This window comes from Scyliorhinus torazame, chromosome 5 (genome assembly GCF_047496885.1).
Source record: "Scyliorhinus torazame isolate Kashiwa2021f chromosome 5, sScyTor2.1, whole genome shotgun sequence".
Lineage (NCBI taxonomy): Eukaryota > Metazoa > Chordata > Chondrichthyes > Carcharhiniformes > Scyliorhinidae > Scyliorhinus > Scyliorhinus torazame.
In genome coordinates this window covers 290,741,223-290,761,680 of record NC_092711.1, presented here as the reverse complement: position 1 = coordinate 290,761,680, position 20,458 = coordinate 290,741,223, and the positions used below count along the sequence as shown (strand labels likewise).

Below are 20,458 nucleotides of genomic sequence, written 5' to 3'. Positions count from 1 at the left end.
CATGTTACCAATTTACTTACCCTGCGATTATTCCACTCAGTTGTTTTACCGATTCAAAGCTTTAAAAATTCTAAATTCAAGGAGTTATTCCACCAGAGAATCAGGAATTTGCCATCACAACAACCATGTCAGTCAGTTGGAATACACAGAGGGAAATTGGTTTCCAGGGACTTGTCCAATAAAGCAGAAGTAATACTTCTTCCTATTCTGCCTGACTTATTTCCATTATTCGAAATGAATGTCCTAAACAGCAAGAGATAACACTGTACTTAATACACCTAAAAAAAAATGCTTCTCTGCAATACAGGAATTTGTTGCTGGAATGTATATTATATAGAAAAATAATCGTGCCATCTGTTTTACTACTTATTATGACTCAGATTACATCTAGCATTTTGTCCAAGTGACTGCGTTCTTATCTGTGAACTAAGTGGCAAAAAGTTATTAATTTGTGGCACTATTGCAGCTAAGCCCATCCCTTACCTCATGGCCTCTCACTTTCCACCAGGGATTATAAATAGTCAACAGTGGAATCTGGGACTAGCAATTCCCTTTCTCCTGCTCAAGAATGTGGAGGACAATTCTCACAACCCCCATAGGACCATGGCCGAGAATAATCAACTCAAGAAACGATTAGAAATCAAACCTCCTAAACTTTGATTTGTTTATTCTGTAACTTCGGTGAATGGAAAGAAAACTGATCGACTTCAGAAGTTCATCATGGCCTTCTCGCAGGTAATTAGGGATGGGAAACAATTGCTGGCTTTGCTGCTGTTGCTCAAATCCCATGAAAGGATATTAAAAAAGTCTGTTCCCAATAGAACCAACATTGTGCGCACTGTAGACAATGCGCACTGTAGACAACGGGTATTACCCATGACAGACTGAGTCAGTCAACTACTAGTTCAGAAAATAATTGTCACATCAAGGATCACTAGCAGAGAATCATAAAAAATGGAATTAAATTCTTGCGAATCCAAAGATTAATTAGAATTTTGCTGCAATTAGTCATTTTTGTTTGATTGTGATGATAATTCCATTGACGTTATTTTGATGTATTTCAAAGATTTGTGCAAGAAGCTTATTTCAGATCTATTTCTTATTAACATGCCAAGAGGCATTAAAGTATTGCCATTTATCCATCATTTGTTTGTATATGCCCACAATGCATTCCTTTGTTAGTTGTCAACTTGCACACATTTATTGTCTGTCGCTGATCCTTTCGCTGCACCCGGATTGGTTTTCCAATTATCTACCATTCATTAAATAAAACCTTGCACCACCTGCCCCTGCTTCCGTAAAAGTTTAAATGGGCTGTCATTTCAACAAGGAAATTAGTACACAAAAAACAGACAGATGATAGAAGCAGTATTGCGAGGCAGAAGGGGAGGTTTAGATCAGTCTGTCTCAACCAAATAGCTCACAAAACACCTGCCTCGCAATCCCTGGGCCCTCAGCAAAAATAAGGAACATAGTTCTCAGTGAAAGACATTCGATTTCCCAGAATCAAATCAAGTTAGCACAGCGTATGAGGGTTTACTACAACAAAACAATTACAGTAGAGAATGTAAAGTTAGTTACTGACCTATTAGTGTTGCAACTATGCCTGATGTTCTAGACAGTTTATTGCTTTAATGTTTTAGTTCCTATCCTACTTAATGATGAGTGAATTAGAGAATCAAAATCCAGTCAAAAAGTTTATGCTAGGGTCTGATCAACCAGGTTAGCTAACCAATTAAATTTTAGATCAAAAAGTGGTGATTTGCATCTGAATAAAAAACATTCGACAGAAAGTCTGCCACACAGCACGATTTAGCTCTTCTCCACCATTAAAAATTTTCAGAACCAGATGTTTGCTGAGTAATATGTATCTAGCTCTCTTCATTCTGTAAACCACAATTGTGGAATGGTGGAGAAGTTCCCATCAAGATGCAGATTTTTCAGTTTATTGAATACAAATGTTTAATTCATCTGTAATTAGCAATTTTGCTGCAAGGTATTCATTAGTCACTTTTGTTTGATTGTGATGGTAATTCCAAAGACATTATTTTGATGTATTTCAAACATTTGTGCAAGAAGCTGATTTCAGATCTATTTCTTATTAACATGTCAAGAGGCATTGAAGTATTGCCATCTATCCATCATTTTCATATGTTTGTAAATGCTCACAAAGCATTCCTTTGTTAGTTGTCAACTTGCCCACATTTACTGTCTTGACACTGATCCTTCCTCTGCACCCAGATTGGTGTTCTAATTATCCACCATTCATTAAATAAAGCCTTGCACCATCTGCCCCTGCTGCCATAAAAGTTTAAATGAGCCGCCATTTCCTTATTGGTCTTTTCAGCAAGGAAAAAAAGCATTTTCTTAAAGCAGCTGCTTGCACTCAGTAACAAACTGCTGCAGTATGAGCAATGGAAGCCAGTAGTTTCCTCAAACATTTCCCCCCCCAAATTTTAAAATAATGTGATAAAAGAAATGGAAACTCATCACACTGGGCTTCCACCTCATTTGGCTTCCAGGGTACTTCCATAATTACAATGAAGTGTTTCTATCGGAAATAGGTGGCCATATATAGAAATAGTGCGAGGGCATTATCGGAACATCTCCTGCATTATCTTCAAATGTCTCCAACTGTGGTGCAAGATCTGATCTGAACTAAACAAAAATGGCAGGGTCAGTAGCAGTCACAGGACAGCTTGGAACTGCTCTATGCTGGGGTGGGGTGGGAGGAGGTGTAGGAGAAAGGAAGTCCAGCGCACGTAAGAATTTATAAAAATATTTAGACAATATTTTAAGTGATGTCTTTGTGCCAACATTTCAGTTTAAATTGCTTTTGTAAGCACTATTATTTGGTCTTTGATTGATTAAAAAAGAGACGTGCTGTCAAAGCTTATCATGTTCCACTCATCAGGACAGACACAAGAAAGTCAAAGGGAGCAACAGTTTGTACTGCACGAGAAAAGGGTGCTGATTGGTTGGCAAGTTGGCTCAGATAAGGAGAGGAGCTGCCACGCAGAACGCATCAACGGGCTTCAGTCCTCATGCTTTTGTTTAATTAAATAAAAAGGTATAATGTCTAAGCTTCAAGCAAGCCAATAGTGAGCCACATTGTGATGGTCTTACATCAATAGGTAGTGTATTTCTTAGAACACTATTATTCAGCAAGTGCTGCACAATCACGGAATTACATCTAACGTTACATACTAGGTGCTACGTTTTGCAAGCATGGGACTGGTTGAGTGTGGTCAATGCTTTGCCTACTGCTAGGTGAAGGAATGTGCTATGTGACATACTATCCTATGTACCTGGCAATGCTCCCACACAAAGTCACATACCACATTACTCAATTGTGTAGTAGACAGAATGCAGAATGTTGTTTTTAGTTTTAGACGGTAGTAAGCAATGGAAAACTCGAATTACGTTCCTACTATGACTAGCTTCATTTGTCGCTCACACGTTTGACATAATTTACCCATGCAGGGTAATGCGGTAAACTGGGCACTCTTCACATCCGAAGGTACGCCTATAAGCATGTGCGATACACAGTGAGCAATGATCGGATTGCAGTCGCCATTAGCCCCTCAGGATAGCTTAGAAGCAACTTATTTCAGGGTCAAGCTTGTATGCTGAGCAAGTGGCTCGGGCACTATTTATGAGATCGCTGGTATGACCAAGCATTTTATAGCACATGGAACTGTAGGAATCCCAATGCATATACTGACTCGTGAAGGTATGCTTTCTTTTACGTTCCTTTGTTGTTCTGTGATTTCATGCCAGTCAATTAAATTCAATTTTAGCATGTTCAATTCTTCTGGGCATGGATCCTAAATCCATGACACAATGGGACATACCCTTGATCAATGAGATCAGGTTCTTCTCCCTTCTGCTACATTAGGCACCTTAGTATTCCTTTGTTGCTTTTCAAACATTGTCCACAAATCATGGTCTGCTTTGCCTTCAGTAGCCTCTTAATCCTCCAACTGCCTAATCACACCAGATCTCTACTCAATTTCAGTCTTATGGTCCCAATCTACACTTAAAACTTCTGCTACGTCCGCCAGCTAGTCCAAGGCCCTAGATGGTGGTGCTGACCTCAAACCAAGAAAATTCAATGCCGGGCTATCAGCGAGGCGAAGGCCAAGACGTTGGCCACCTTCTCCTCAATTTTCTTCCCGGTACTGACTTTCGTGACCTACTGTATCTGCTTACCTTTAATGCGACTGGTGAGCCTGTTTGGTCCTCACAATCTCACTTGCTTTGTCATTCAATGTTACATTTCTGCTAAGGACGTAAGCTGATGATTTAAGTTCATGTTGAATACTCGGGAGCTTGTTCTCACATTTGCCATGCTTAGTCTTCAAATGCCTTCAGTTTTGAGTTTTAAACTTCCATTTGCCAATACTCCCTTGCATATAACACACATGGGTTTTGCATCCTGATTGCATTGGCACAATTAAACAAAGCCATACCTCAAGATATCATCTTTATACTGCTTGGTTCCCAATTCAGTTTCTTCTTAGTAGACTGTTCACCAGAGGCCCTGGACCACTGAAACAACTCTCACTACCACTGCCTGGACTCCCCTGAGCAGCTTTCTCCAGCAAATTCAGTTGTGAAATCCTAGCCTGTTAGTGTCTCTGGCCCTCTCTTCCTTTTAACAAAGCGGTCCATCTTCACAATCCTGCTGCCTTGCTTGCTCACAGCTCGAAAATGGAGGAATCTCTCCTGCGATTTTGAGGCAAAAATACACACAGGGACATGATGCAAGTGTATGGGCCGGCCCGTGTAACCTTCTCTCTGCCGCCACTTCTGGAGGGAAGACTGTATCGTTCACATTTAAAACCCGGTTGTGGCTAGCATTTACTTTTTTTTTCAGTTTTTTGTTAGAACAAATTAAAATTACACCTTTAGAAGGAAGCAAAATTGGACACAATGACTGCACCTCAGAAACTGGGCGATTCCTTTTTGAAACTGTTAAAAAGAGTTAATGGAGCCAATGAAAGTACGAACAGCACAAAGCTATAGGCATTAATGTGTCAGCTGTATCCTTAAATCCCAGGTTTCTATGAAGATTCTAACTTCATTATCTCAAATGTAGTCAGCGAAAGTCTAGAATTTCTGACTTGTTCTGGTATTCTGTGCAACTGGAGAACTTTTTAAAAATCCATCTCTGTCAGCGTCATAATCTGCCTTATATTCATCACGTACCTGACCACCAACTTTCCCTCGCCCTAACTGTTTGTCTTGTTTGAAGCCAGTATCCCAATCCGTTCTGATGATTCGATCATCCAAGCGCGTTCCATTAATAAATCTCATGCACTGTTCAGCATCACCGTGTGTAATGTTCCATAAAACAGAATCAGCATGAAGTTTTGATTTTGTTCAAACCCATGATGACTTGCTTAACATCACTAAACTAAAATGGCATCGGGGTGGGAACATAGTCAAGGAGTCAGAGGAGGAAACAAGAACAAAAAGAAAGGGGAAGAAGAAAAGTGATAGACAGAGAAACCAAGGATCAGATTCAAACAGGGCAAGTGAAAAATATTGAGTGAGCGATATTAAAAAGACACGCTTAAAGGCTTTGTGCCTTAATGCACAAAGGAAAATCAGTTTTAATGCATTCGCAATAAAACGGATGAACTAATCGCGCAAATAGACGTAAAGGGCATGATATAATTGGGATTACAGAGACATGGCTGCAGGGTGACCAGGGATAGGAATTGAATGTCCTGGGAGATTCAGTATTTTGGAAGGACAGACAAAAAGGAAAAGGCGGTGGAGTTCCAGTGTTGGTTAAAGAGAGAATTAATGCAATAGTGAGGAAGGAAATTAGCTCCGGCAATGTGGAATCGTATGGGTAGTGTTGAGAAATGTCAAGGGGCAAAAACATTAGTTTACAGTACAGACCCTCAAACTGCAGTGGTGATGTTCAGAATTAAACAGGAAATTAAAGATGCAATAAATTATGGGTGATTTTAATCTGCATATAGATTGGACATGTCAAATTAACCATACAGGAGGAATTCCTGGAGTGTATACGTGGTGATTTTCTGGTCCAATACGTTGAGGAACCAACTAGAGAGCAGGCCATCCTAGACTGGGTACTGTGTAATGAGAACAGAATCATTGGCAATCTAGTTTTGCGAGGCACACTTGGGGATAAGCAACCATAATATGACAGAATTTTTCATCAAGATGGAGCATGAAGTAATTGATTCGGAGACTAGGGTCCTGAATCTTAATTTTAAAAAAACTATGATGGCATGAGGCACTTGTCTATGATAGATTGGGAAACCTTACTTAAAGGCAATGGCAACCATTCAAGGAGCGTATGGGGGAACTGCAACAAATGTTTATTTCTGTCTCACACAAAAGTTAAACAGGAAAGGTGACCAATCCATGGCTAACAAGTCAATTTAGAGACAGTATTCAATCCAAGGAAACATACAAATTGGCCAAGAAAAACAACAGGTCTGAGGATCGGGAGCACTTTAGAATTCAGCAGAGAAGGGCCAAGGGATTGGTGAAGAGGAACAGATTGGTGAAGAGGAACAGATTGGTGAAGAGGAACAGATTGGTGAAGAGGAACAGATTGGTGAAGAGGAACAGATTGGTGAAGAGGAACAGATTGGTGAAGAGGAACAGATTGGTGAAGAGGAACAGATTGGTGAAGAGGAACAGATTGGTGAAGAGGAACAGATTGGTGAAGAGGAACAGATTGGTGAAGAGGAACAGATTGGTGAAGAGGAACAGATTGGTGAAGAGGAACAGATTGGTGAAGAGGAACAGATTGGTGAAGAGGAACAGATTGGTGAAGAGGAACAGATTGGTGAAGAGGAACAGATTGGTGAAGAGGAACAGATTGGTGAAGAGGAACAGATTGGTGAAGAGGAACAGATTGGTGAAGAGGAACAGATTGGTGAAGAGGAACAGATTGGTGAAGAGGAACAGATTGGTGAAGAGGAACAGATTGGTGAAGAGGAACAGATTGGTGAAGAGGAACAGATTGGTGAAGAGGAACAGATTGGTGAAGAGGAACAGATTGGTGAAGAGGAACAGATTGGTGAAGAGGAACAGATTGGTGAAGAGGAACAGATTGGTGAAGAGGAACAGATTGGTGAAGAGGAACAGATTGGTGAAGAGGAACAGATTGGTGAAGAGGAACAGATTGGTGAAGAGGAACAGATTGGTGAAGAGGAACAGATTGGTGAAGAGGAACAGATTGGTGAAGAGGAACAGATTGGTGAAGAGGAACAGATTGGTGAAGAGGAACAGATTGGTGAAGAGGAACAGATTGGTGAAGAGGAACAGATTGGTGAAGAGGAACAGATTGGTGAAGAGGAACAGATTGGTGAAGAGGAACAGATTGGTGAAGACAAATGTAGGTCCCTTACAGTCAGAAACAGGGGAATGTATAATAGGGGACAAAGAAATGGCTGAGCAACTGAACATGCTTTGGTTATGCCTTCACAAATGAGGACACAAATCAGATACCAGAAATGTCAGGGAATGCAGCGTTTAGTGAGGGAGGAACTGAAGGAGATCAATATTAGTAGAGAAATGGTATTGGGGAAATTGATGGTATTGAAGGCTGATAAATCCCCAGGGCCCCGATCCAGAGTATTTAAGAGAAATAGTGGATGCATTGGTGGTCACCTTCCAGGATTCTACAGGCTCTGGAACAGTTCCTGCAGATTAGAGGGTAGCTAATGTAACTCCACTATTTAAAAAGGGTGGTAGAGAGAAAGCGGAATTGTAGGCCAGTAAGCCAGGAGTCAGGAGTGAAGAAAATTCTAGAATCCATTATCAAAGATCTTATAGCAGAGCACTCAGAAAACAGCGGCAGGATCAGACAGAGTCAGCATGGAAGGGGAAATCATGCATGACAAATCTACTGAAATTCTTCAAGGATGTAACTAGTAGAGTTGATGAGGGGGACCCAGTGAATGCGGTATATTTGTACTTTCAGAAGGCTTTTGACAAAGTCCTGCATAAGAGATTAGTGTGTAAAATTAAAATGCATGGAATTAGGATTCTTCCTCAAGTCCCCTCTACAGCTTCTGCTGCTTATCTTGAATCCATGTCCCCTGGTTCTGGAATTCTCCACCAAGGAAAACAATTTTATCCTGTCAATTTTATCTCTTCCTCTCAATTTTGTACACCTCAATTAAGTCACCCCTCAGCTTTCTTTGTTCCAAAGAAAATAACCCCAACCTATCCAATCTCTCCTAGTCGTTACACTTTTCTAGCCCTGGCAACGTTCTTGTAAACCTCTTCTGCACTCTGTGGAGAAATTTTGTCCTTCCTGTAATGTGGTGACCAGAATTTGTGGGGTGGGGAGAATGAAGCTATTTAAAATGGATGGACTGATGTTAATGCCCTTTCATAAAGAATAAACTATGGTAGTAGGCACAATTAATAGAGCAATCTACAAAAGAGAAAAACTGATGTTGATAGAAAATGTATTTAAGCCAGATACTATACATGGTTCTGATATCAACAGAAGTGCAGGCAAGTATGCACAAGAGCACTCAGAAAATATGAACAAGAAGGGAGTTGAAGAAATGAATACAAAGTTCTATACACCATTGAAAAGACCTTTATATTGCTATTCTTTTGAATGACATTAAATTGTTAATTCATAATATGGCATTTGGTGATAAGAGTGAACAGAAATTCATCCATCAAGGAAGCATCTTATTGAGCAATAGCCACAAGATACTTGGATGGACCCTTGACAGCTACATTATTGGCTACCATCATCTCAGATTTAAGTAGCAGGTACTGTAGTGACATACAAGTTCTGCTATGGTTCATAGAGAGGATATGATGCCATAGGCATCAGAAACATGATTCAGCAATAACAAACGTTTTCTAGATAGAAAAGACAAACAGCAAGGTGATGTTGCCTTTTTAATTAAATAAAACTAATGGGGCAGCAGGTGGCACAGTGGTTAGCACTGCTGCCTCAGTTCCAGGGTCCCAGCTTCAATTCCAGTCTCGGGTGACTGTCCGTGAGGATTTTGCACCTTCTCCCAATGTCTGCGTGGGTTTCCTCCGGGTGCTCTGGTTTCCTCCCACAGTCCAGATGTGCAGGTCAGGTGGATTGGCTTTGCTAAATTGCCCCTTAGTGTCCAAAGGTTAGATAGGGTTTCTGGGTGGGATGAGGTAAAGGAATGGGCTTAAGTAGGGTGTGTTTTCCAAGGGTTGGTGCAGACTCGATTGGCCGAATGGCCTCCTTCCGCACTGTAAATTCTATGATCCTGTGATAATGGAAATGGGTCTCTCTGGTAAGGGTGCTGATATAGCCTATACGCTGGAACCGGAAATCCCACTCAGTGTAAGGAACCCATGTGGCTAGAGATAAAGTAATAATTACATGATGGTAAAGCAGGCCAGGATTAGAGAGTTATCCCAATAAAGTGGAGATGAAGTTGAGGTTTAGGCTGGAAACGAATGGAGAAATTTAGAAAGGTAGATTTCAAGGGGAAGGGGGATGGGGGTTTTCCAAACTGGTCTGACCAGCACAGTTAAAGGGACAAAGAATAGATGATAATTTTTAGTGATATATTATACAGAATACAAAAGCCATGTATAAGAATTAGAAAACAACACCAAACGAAAAATCAATGTGAGCAATAATGTAAACAATACATTAAAGGTGAGCAGCCATAAATTACTAAAAAATTTAAGCTAAAGTAGCATGGTGAATTGATATAAACAAAGTAAAAGAGGTCAAAAGATTAGGACAGCTAAAATAGAAAAGCAACTTAGGATCGTAGAATAACAAAATAAATTAACATTTCTAAAACTACATTTGCAACAGGAAATGGTGTAGCCATACATAGTATCCAGCGATCCACCATTAGAACCTGTATTTAATTGTTTCTTGTGCAAATCTTAAATTTATGGGGGTGATGGAAAGAGATTAAGTCAATAAAAAGAAATAGAAACTTCAGATAAGGCCGATGTCGGTTGGAATTAAAGGAATTTTTCTTTCCCCTGATGAGACTCCATACATGGATGAAGTGGCAGCTGACAAAATCAAATCATGTCCTTGTCACTATCACTGGGGAATCATTAGAAATGATTGGAATAGGTACATAATGGTAAGTGGTAAGTTGCAGGGAGAGAGGGTGGTACTGGTCAATGTGTATGCTCCGAACTGGGACGATGCGGGTTTTATGTGGCGTGTTGGGTCATAGATTATCATAGAATTTACAGTGCAGAAGGAGGCCATTCAGCCCATCGAGTCTGCACCGGCTCTTGGAAAGAGCACCCTACCCAAGGTCAACACCTCCACCCTATCTCCATAACCCAGTAACCCTACCCAACACTAAGGGCAATTTTGGACACTGTAAGGGCAATTTATCATGGCCAATCCACCTAACCTGCACATCTTTGGACTGTGGGAGGAAACTGGAGCACCTGCAGGAAACCCACGCGCACACGGGGAGGATGTACAGACTCCGCACAGACAGTGACCCAAGCCGGAAACGAACCTGGGACCCTGGAGCTGTGAAGCAATTGTGCTATCCACAATGCTACCGTGCTGCCCCTGGGTCGGATCCCAGACTTGGAAGTGGGGGGCCTGATAATGGGGGGGGGGGGGGGGGGGGGGGAAAGAGAGAGACTTGAACACTGTTGGATCCGGCACTGGATCGCTCCAGGTCTAGGATGGGTAGGAAGCCGGCGGCAGCTAGAGTGTTCATGGGATTTATGGACCAAATGGGAGGGGTGGACCTTTGGAGATTTGCAAGGCCGGGGCTAGGGAATTTTCATTCTTCTCACATGTCCATAAAGCTTATTCTCGAACGACTTTTTCATTTTGAGTAGGGCACTGATAGCGAGAGTAGAGGATACCGAGTATTCGGCAATAGCCATTTTGGACCACGCCCCGCATTGGGTGGACTTGGAGATGGGGGAGGAGAGGGACCAGTGCCCGCTGTGGCGCTTGGAGGTGGGGCTGTTGGCGGACGAAGTGGTGAGCGAGCGGGTCAGAGGAAGTAGAGAGAGGTACTTGGAGACCAACGACAACGGGGAGGTCCAAGTGGGGATGGTATGGGAGGCACTGAAGGTGGTGGTGAGGGGAGAGCTGATCTCCATTAGGGCCCACAAGGAGCGGAGGGAGCGGGGGGGGGGGGGGGGGGGGGGGGGAAGAGAGAAGAGGGAGAGTCTGGTGGGGGAGATGGTGAGGGTAGACAGGAGGTATGCGGAAGAGCCTGAGGAAGGATTGTTGAGAAAGAGGCGCAGCCTCCAGGCCGAATTCGACCTGGTGACCACCAGGAAGGCGGAGGTGCAGTGGAGGAAGGCCCAGGGGGCGGTCTACGAGTATGGGGAAAAGGCAAGCCGGATGCTGGCGCAACAGCTTCGGAAGCGGGACGCAGCTAGGGAGATCGGGTGAGTTAAGGACAGGGGAGGGAGCGTGGTGCGGAGTGGGGCTGGCATCAATGGGGTCTTCAGGGGCTTCTACGAGGAATTGTACCGATCCGAGCCCCCACGGGAGGGGGGAGGGATGGGCTGCTTCCTGGACCAATTGAGGTTTCCAAAGGTGGAAGAGGGACTGGTGGCAGGACTGGGGGCCCCGATTGGGCTGGAGGAGCTGATCAAAGGGATAGGAAGCATGCAGGCGGGGAAGGCACCGGGGCAGGACGGTTTCCCGGTCGAGTTCTATAAAAAAATATATGGACCTGTTGGGCCCGCTGTTAGTTAGGACCTTTAATGAGGCAAGGGAGGGGGGGTGCCTTTACCCCCGACGATGTCCCGGGCACTGATCTCCTTGATCCTGAAGCGGGACAAGGATCCCCTGCAATGTGGGTCTTACAGACCGATTTCCTTGCTAAATGTAGATGCCAAGGTGCTGGCGAAGGTCTTAGCCACGAGGATTGAGGATTGTGTGCCGTAGATCATCCATGAAGACCAGACGGAGTTTGTGAAGGGGAGACAGTTGAACGCGAATGTGCGGAGGCTTTTGAACGTTATCATGATGCCAGCGAGGGAGGGGGAGGCGGAGATAGTGGTGGCAATGGACGCTGAGAAAGCCTTCGATAGGGTAGAGTGGGGGTACCTGTGGGAGGTGCTGAAGAGGTTTGGGTTTGGGGAGGGGTTTGTCAGGTGGGTTAGGCTGTTGTATGAGGTCCCGATGGCGAGTGTGGCCACAAATAGGAGGAGGTCAGAGTACTTTCGGTTGCACCGAGGGACGAGACAGGGGTGTCCCCTGTCCCCCCTGCTCTTCGCACTGGCGATTGAACCCCTGGCTATGGCACTGAGAGAGTCGAGGAACTGGAGGGGGTTGGTGCGGGGTGGGGAGGAGCATAGGGTGTTGCTTTATGCGGACGACCTGCTGCTGTATGTGGCGGACCCGGTGGGAGGAATGCCAGAGGTAATGAGGATCCTTGGGGAATTCGGGGACTTTTCGGGGTACAAGCTCAATATGGGGAAGAGCGAGCTGTTCGTAGTTCAGCTAGGGGACCAGGAAAGGGCGATTGGCGAGCTCCCACTAAAAAGGGCGGAGAGGAGCTTCAGATATTTGGGGGTCCAGGTGGCCAGGAGCTGGGGGGTCCCTGCATAGGCTTAACTTTACAAGGCTGGTGGAGAAAATGGAGGAGTTCAAGAGGTGGGACGCGTTGCCACTGTCCTTGGCGGGTAGGGTGTAGTCAATCAAAATGACAGTGCTCCCAAGGTTTTTGTTCCTGTTCCAGTGCCTCCCCGTGTTTATCCCGAAGGCTTTTTTCAGGCGGGTTCACAGGAGTATAATGGGGTGTGTGGGCGCGAGGGACTCCGAGGGTGAGAAGGGTGTTCCTGGAGCGGAGTAGAGATAGGGGGGGGGCTGGCGCTGCCCAACCTCTGTGGGTACTACTGGGCCGCCAATGCGACGATGGTGCACAAGTGGGTGATGGAGGGGGCTGCATGGAAGAGGCTGGAGACGGCGTCCTGTGTGGGTAAGAGTCTGGGGGCGCTGGCAACAGCACCGCAGCCGCTCCCTCCAAGGAGGTATGCCACGAGCCCGGTGGTGGTGGCGGCCCTCAAAATTTGGGGGCAGTGGATCCCATTACGGGGGAACCACCTGTTCGCCCAAGGAAGAACAGGGAGGGTTTTCGGGGTGGCACAGGGCAGGGATACGAAAGTTGGGGGATCTGTTTGTGGACGGGAAGTTAGCGAGCTTGGGTGAACTGGAGAAGTAGTACGGGCTCCCCCCGGGGAACACCTTCAGGTACTTACAGGTAAGGGCGTTTGCCAGATGGCAGGTGGTGGAATTCCCGCGGCTACTGCCACACACAGTACAAGACAGGGTGCTCTCCGGGGGGGGGGGGGGTCTCGGAAATGTACCAGGTGATGCAGGGGGAGGATGAGGAGGCCTCGGTGGTGGAGTTGAAAGGTAAGTGGGAGGAGGAGTTGGGAGAGGAGATCGAAGAGGGGACGTGGGCAGATGCCCTAGTGAGGGTGAACTCTTCCTCTTCGTGCGCGAGGCTCAGCCTCATACAGTTTAAGGTGCTGCACAGGGCACACATGACCGGGACAAGGATGAGCCGGTTCTTCGGGGTGAGGACAGGTGTGTTAGGTGCTCAGGGAGCCCAGCAAATCACACCCATATGTTCTGGGCATGCCCAGCGCTGGAGGAATTTTGGAAGGGCGTAGCGAGGACGGTGTCGAGGGTGGTAGGATCCAGGGTCATACCGGGCTGGGGGCTCGCAATATTTGGGGTGGCAGAGGAGCCGGGAGTGCAGGAGGCGAAAGAGGCCGGAATTCTGGCCTTTGCGTCCCTGGTAGCCAGGCGAAGGATTCTCCTTCAGTGGAAAGATGCGAGGCCCCCAAGCGTGGAATCCTGGATCAGCGATATGGCAGGGTTTATTAAATTGGAGGGGGTGAAATTCGCCTTGAGAGGGTCGGTACAAGGGTTCTTCAGGCAGTGGCAACCGTTCTTAGACTTTCTGGCAGAACGATAGACATTGGTCAATGGCAGCAGCAGCTCGGGGGAGGGGGGGTTACTTTATTTTTGTACATGTTATTTACACTGGAGGGTCTGAGGGGGTGTATACACCTGTTGTCTTAAGTCGGGGTGTTAATGTTAATTTATTATTTATGTACAGTTACTTAGATTGTGTTTTGTACTTAACCCTGTTGGCTTCTTTTTACTTTCTCATTTTGTTATTGATATTTTATGAAAACCTTTAATAAAAATTATTTTTTTTAAAAAAATGATTGGAAAATAATTAAGGTAGTGCAATCTTTAAAAAGAGAATGTGAACAATTAAGGAATGTATAGGGCAGGAAGTGGAAATGTTAAAAGACGACTTGAACATAAATAAAGCAGGTAACAAACAGTGCGGTTAAAAAAATAAAGTCTGCATGTTTTTCTTTGGTGGGGGACCTTGCCTAACAAATTTACTAGATTTATTTGAGGAAATGATCAGCCTTCCTGACAATGTAAACTTTGTGAAAGTAAAGTATCTATATTCCAGCAAGACTCTTGACACTACGCCAAGAAATTAGCCCACAAGCAAGGAAGGCCTAGAATAGAAGGCAGACTTCTGAGGTGGACTGAAAATGGTCAAAAACAACCAAAACAAAAAGCAGATGTGAATAGAGCTGCAATGAGGGGCCAGTGGATCATCAGCATCTTGGTAATTTGTTCAGTGTTGTGATATTTACCGTTTGGAATGTATACATAGAACCAGAAACAAAGTTGCCAAATTAAAAAACAACTTTTGGATGACATCAAATTTGGTGGATGGAGGCATGAGAGGTGGAGGGCAGGAGAAGCTGTGAACTGTTCAGATATTTAACAGGGAAACAAAGTAGATCTAGATTGGCCACAAGAGGTAGGATGGCAAGTACAAATGGCATTATCAATGCATAGTAGTGGTCCTAAGAAATTTAAATAAAGTTGGAATTTGAACTAAATGCTTTGGTTAGAGTGCACGAAAGAGGAGAAATTTGGATTGTTGATGTATCGTCTCAATGGAACCAGCAGTGGAGTGTGCAGCAGAATAAAGGAAAACCAACTGGATTTACCAAGGAGCAGTCTTACTGAATGTGGGTATGTTTGAGATTAGTCCAAACTCTAGAACCAGGGAACATAGGCTCAAACATGGAAGAGGCAACCACACAGATGGGTTAGGAAAAGTTCACACAAAGGATAGTGCTCATGTAGAATGGACTGTCAAGGATGACAGTGTAGAAATCTTTAATCTAAGAGTCATGTTTTAAGGTCTTGACAAATAGCCTCGCTTTAAAAAAAATTTTTTCCAAGACTTGCCCATGGACATGATCGATTTCAGGAAGCATTGCTTTAACGGCAACTTTGAAGATAGAATTGGCAAAGATGTGTTCTCATTTTTGAAAGAAGCCATATGGCTTTTCTGAGAGAAACATACATAGAAAATAGATGGAGAAGGCCAGTTGACCCTTGAAACCTGCTCCCCCATTCATTATAATGGCTGATCATCAAGTTCAATACCCTGATCTCAACTTCTCCCCATAGCACTTGATCCCTTCTAGCCCCAAAAGCTATATCTAATTCCTTCTTGAAATTACACAATGTTCCCGCCTCACCTACTTTGTGGTAGTGGATTCCACAGATTCACCACTTTCTGGATAAAGAAATTTCTCTTCACCGCAGTCCTAAAAGGTTTACCCCTTATCCTCAAACGATGACCCCAACCTCTGGACTCCCCTATCATCGGGAACATTCTTTCTGAATCTACCCTCTCTAATCCTGTTAGAAAGTTTCTATGAGATTTTAATCTCACTCTTCTAAACGCCAATGAATATAATCCTAACTGACTTGGTCTCGCCTCATATGATAGTCCTGCCATCCAGGAATCAGACTGGCAAACCTTAGCTGCACATCCTCCAGAGCAAGAAAATCCTTCCTCAAAGAAGGACACCAAAACTGCAAACAGTACTTCAGGTGCTGCATCACCAATGCCCTATATAGCTCAGCAAGTATATTAATTTGAGCTGCACAGATAAGGAAGGCCCAAGCAGCTGGAGCATTACAACTTGCTCCAAAGTTTCAACGCCACACAAGAGAATTAAGATAGGAAAAATAATGTAACTTAATTACATTTTATAATCTAGGAATCCCATGAAAAATTTACATGGGCATGGCCACCGGATAAGGACAGATTCAAGCTGAGCTGGAACTGCTCCTACAGTCAAATAGATTGCTGACATGAATAATACCCACTTGGGTGACTGCCACTTGTGGATCTGTAGTTCAGAGAGCAAGAACCAACGGAGAAAGTTAGCAAGAATGTTGCAAAGAAATCTCACCGCACTAAACTCTGACACGTGCAAATCTTTCTCCGTATTGTGCATTCTGCAAAAGTTTTGGCCTATTATTAAAAAGTAAAGAAAGGATGTTTTCAGGAGGTTTCAACTTGCTTAACTGGCAATGAATTTACTGACAGTATTTTGTAATTATAGGTCATTAGTTTTCTGCAAGATAAAGAAAAACAGCTTCACTTTGGTGAACACGCTACAAGAGTCAGTATGGTAGGACGCTTTGGAGTTGCCTTACTCAAAATATCTACCCTCAGGCAATTAGGTTTCCTTTTTTAATGTTTCCATAGGAAATACATTATAGAAGTTATAAAAATATTGAAAGCAACCCAGAATCACAAATGAACTGAAATATTGTACACAAAATTTAATAAACTTTTCAGAGCAAACTGAAAAGTTTTGAAAGACAGTTGAAGCCACAATATGTAGAATCCATTTTTCGGAGAAAAACAAGATTTAACACAATGTCGACAAGAAGTAAACAACATTCATAATGTTGAGGTCACTCCATTGATTACACAGCTTAATCTATTCTAGTTACTGTGAACATTCCACCAGTTTCATATTCTTCTGTTCAGAGTGCTTCAAACCCAATTTATTTAGTGGCTGTGACACTTCACTTGTAATACCGGGGCTGTTTAGCACACTGGGCTAAATCGCTGGCTTTGAAAGCAGACCAAGGCAGGCCAGCAGCACGGTTCGATTCCCGTAACAGCCTCCCCGAACGCTGGAATGTGGCGACTAGGGGCTTTTCACAGTAACTTCATTTGAAGCCTACTTGTGACAATAAGCAATTTTCATAGGACCATGCATTTGAATGCCAATGTGAAGTTTGCATTCATTCAGGAGTAAAAATGTTTAAACCAGTAAATCTCTAATGATGTTGGATGCGTGGGCAGTCAGGTGGAAACAGAGCACGTGGAGAAGAATGGAATCATCAGAACAGGAAAACAACAAGGTGGCAGAGTGCTTTAGTTAAGAGAACAGGGTCCAGACATCCAGTTCTGATGAGCTTTCTGAATGGCCAGTCTTGGCAGTGATCCAAACTGTTATTCACCCCAAACGTACTGCCAAAAGTTTCAAAACGTTTATCCCTGAAACTGCATTTTGAAAGTAATCCTGCGCCAAGCGACAAGCACATTTCTGCCATCACAATCTGCTAACAGCTGGCCGTGGCATCTGCGGAGAAAAATATCTGCTCCCTTATGCAAGGGGAGATATTTCAAACACCTAACAGACTTATTAAACTATGAGCAAGCTTAATAATTCTAATGCAATTTTTTTTGTGTGTCATAGTATTAGAACTAATTTGGACCCATGTTCTTGGGTTATAAACTTGACAATCTCAACAAGAAAAAAAAAAATGCCATTTCAATGGTGTTCCTCATGAGCAAAGAGATGATGCACAAAAGGCCAAAGACAGAGGAGGAAGAGTGATTATTGAAGGGCTGAAGGAGACAGCAAAGGCAGACAGGCAAGGCCATGAAGGGATTGAAACACAAGGATGAGAATTGTAAGCTGGCAGCACTGGACTATAGAGGTGGGGTTCTGAACCAAACCACAGCAAGAACAGGAGGTTGGTATTAGGTCCAAGGATGGCGGGACTGTCATACGAAGAGACGTTGACTCAGTTGGGATTGTTCTCGCTGGAGTTCAGAAGAATGGGGGGGGGGGGGGGCGATCTCAGAGACTTATAAAATTCTAACAGGGCTAGACAGGGAAGATGTTACCAATGATGGACGTGTCCAGAACCAGGGGGTCACAGCCTGAGGATTCAGGGTAAACCATTTCGGACAGAGATAAGGAGACATTTCTTCACACGGTGGTGAGCCTGTGGAATTCATTACCACAGGAAGTAGTTGATGCTAAAACTTTTAATATATTCAAGAGGCGGCTGGATATAGCACTTGGGGAGAATGGGATCAAAGGCTATGGGGAGAAAGCAGGATTAGGCTTTGAGTTGGATGATCAGCAATGATCGTGATGAATGGCAGATCAGGCTCGAAGGGCCAAAAGGCCTCCTCCTATCTTCTTTGTACCTATGTATCTATGTGCAGAATAGGATGCACGCAGAAGAGATTTAGATAAGCAGAAGCTTATGAAGAGTGAAGAATGAGAACACATTGGAGTATTCAGGGCTGGAGGTGACAAAGACATGGATAAGGAGAAAGACCACTAATGTTGGAACTTAAGGATTGGTCGTTTAGCTCAGTGGGCTAGACAGCTGGTTTATAATGCAGAACAAGGCCAGCAGCGCGGGTTCAATTTCTGTACCAGCTGACAATTCTGAATTCTCCGTGTACCCAAACAGGTGCCGGAATGTGGTGACTAGGGGCTTTTCACAGCAACTTCATTTGCAGTGTTAATGTAAGCCTACTTGTGACAATAAAAATTATTACAGAAACATTAGGATAGGCGGATTAGTAATTATGAATAGCATAGCAATGCTGTGGGAAATCAGGCTCAGGTAAAACAATCTTGTATTTTAGGTCAAGCAAAAGACTGGGTGCGAGAGAGGTCCACTGTTAGTGGTCAGGTCAATTCTGTTCCAGAAAACCTAAAAATATAGGGCGGGATTCTCCAATAATGGGGCTATGTCCCCACGCCCGTGAAAAAACACACGCAAATCACTCTGGACTTACCTGGAGAAAGTCCAGGTGATTCTCGGTTTTGCAGAGAGTTAGCAGGGCCCTGGAGTGCTCTTCACAGCTCCGGCTGCCGATACGGGGCCCTGCACTTCCGGTCAGGGTCCGCGCATGCGCACGGTGGCAGCCTGCTTCGGCCGCCCTGCGAGACATGGCCGACCCACAACACGGACCGGCACCAAGATGATAAGATTAAGCCCCCCCCCCCCCCCCTCCAAGATCGTGCGTGCCAGCAGATCGGAGGCCCCCCGATTGGTAGCCTGGCTATCCTGGAAGCCCCCCCCCCCCCAAACCAGGCCAAGTTCCCACCGGATGGAACCATGAGAGAACCACACTGTCAGGAATTCGGCCAGCTGCACTCAGCGAATCGCTGCAGCGACCTCTTTCAATGGCCCCCGACCGGCGCCGCGTCGACCGCACGCGCTCGATTGGCAGCGATTCTTCGTTTGGGAGCGACGTCGGACCCGATCTCGGGCCCATTCTCTGCCCCCGCACCGAGCGCGCTTTTGGCTCGGAAAATCCCGCTCAGACTTTCTCCTCTTTTTTGCCCCTCCACCCGAAAGCCAAGATTGACAAGGAATGCGAAATTTGGAAGTATTGCTGAAAACAAAAAACAAGTTTTGACTTCCACTCATCAGGGCAGACCCAGAATACCAAATTTCAAAAGGGAACAATTTGTATTGAATGGGATAAGGGTGCTGATTGGTTGGCAAGTCAACCCAGATTGGTTGAGATGTTGCCGTGGGGAATGCCCCAATAAATAAAGGCACAATGTTTGGACATTTTACCGTGTGCAAAGGTTGCATACAACAAGTTATGAATTTTTAAAGCTAGAGCTGATTGAATATGGTCACTACTCTGCCTGTAGTGCTGTGGTTTTCAAACGTTATTGCCCGGGACCCATTTTTACCAACCGGCCATCCTTCGGGACCCACACTGGCTAACCAACTGTTGCGACCCACGCTGCCTGAACTTCATGACTGACATTTTTGCTTACTTTTAATGTGACAGGTGAGCCTGCTTGATCCTCACAATTTCACTTGCTTTGTCATTCAATGTTACATTTCTACTAAGGGCTTCAGCTGATGACATAACTTCTCGCTGCATCCTTTGAAAAAAATTAACTCGCCATGCTTAGTCTTCAAATGCTTTCGAAGTTGAGGGTTTAAGCTTTCATTGACCAGTACCTCCTTGCACGTAAAGCACATGGGATTTGCATCCTGATTTGCATTGCCACAATTAATAAAGCCAGATCTCAAGAAATCTTTACTGCTTTGTTTCAGATTTCAGCTTTTTCTTAATGGGTTGTTCACCAGAGGCCCTGGAGCTGACACCAGCACTGCTTTGTCCTGCCATGGAGTCTCCGGAGAAGCTCTCTCCAACAGAACCAAGGCATTCACAACAATCTTCAGCCAGGTTGTCCCCAGCATCACAGATGCCAGTCTTCAGCCAATTCGATTCACTCCTCGTGATATCAAGGAATGTCTGAAAGCAATGGATGCTGCAAAGGCTATGGGTCC

The 20,458-nt window shown here is 44.5% G+C and overlaps 1 protein-coding gene and 1 pseudogene across 4 annotated transcripts in view; both read right to left on the bottom strand.

The window, feature by feature from the left end:
- The window catches only part of LOC140421200 (nuclear protein AMMECR1-like), a 157,655-nt gene that overhangs the window by 8,631 nt on the left and 128,566 nt on the right, over nucleotides 1–20,458 (bottom strand). The window lies entirely within an intron of this gene.
- LOC140421199 (nuclear cap-binding protein subunit 2 pseudogene) lies at nucleotides 5,113–5,395 on the bottom strand (annotated as a pseudogene).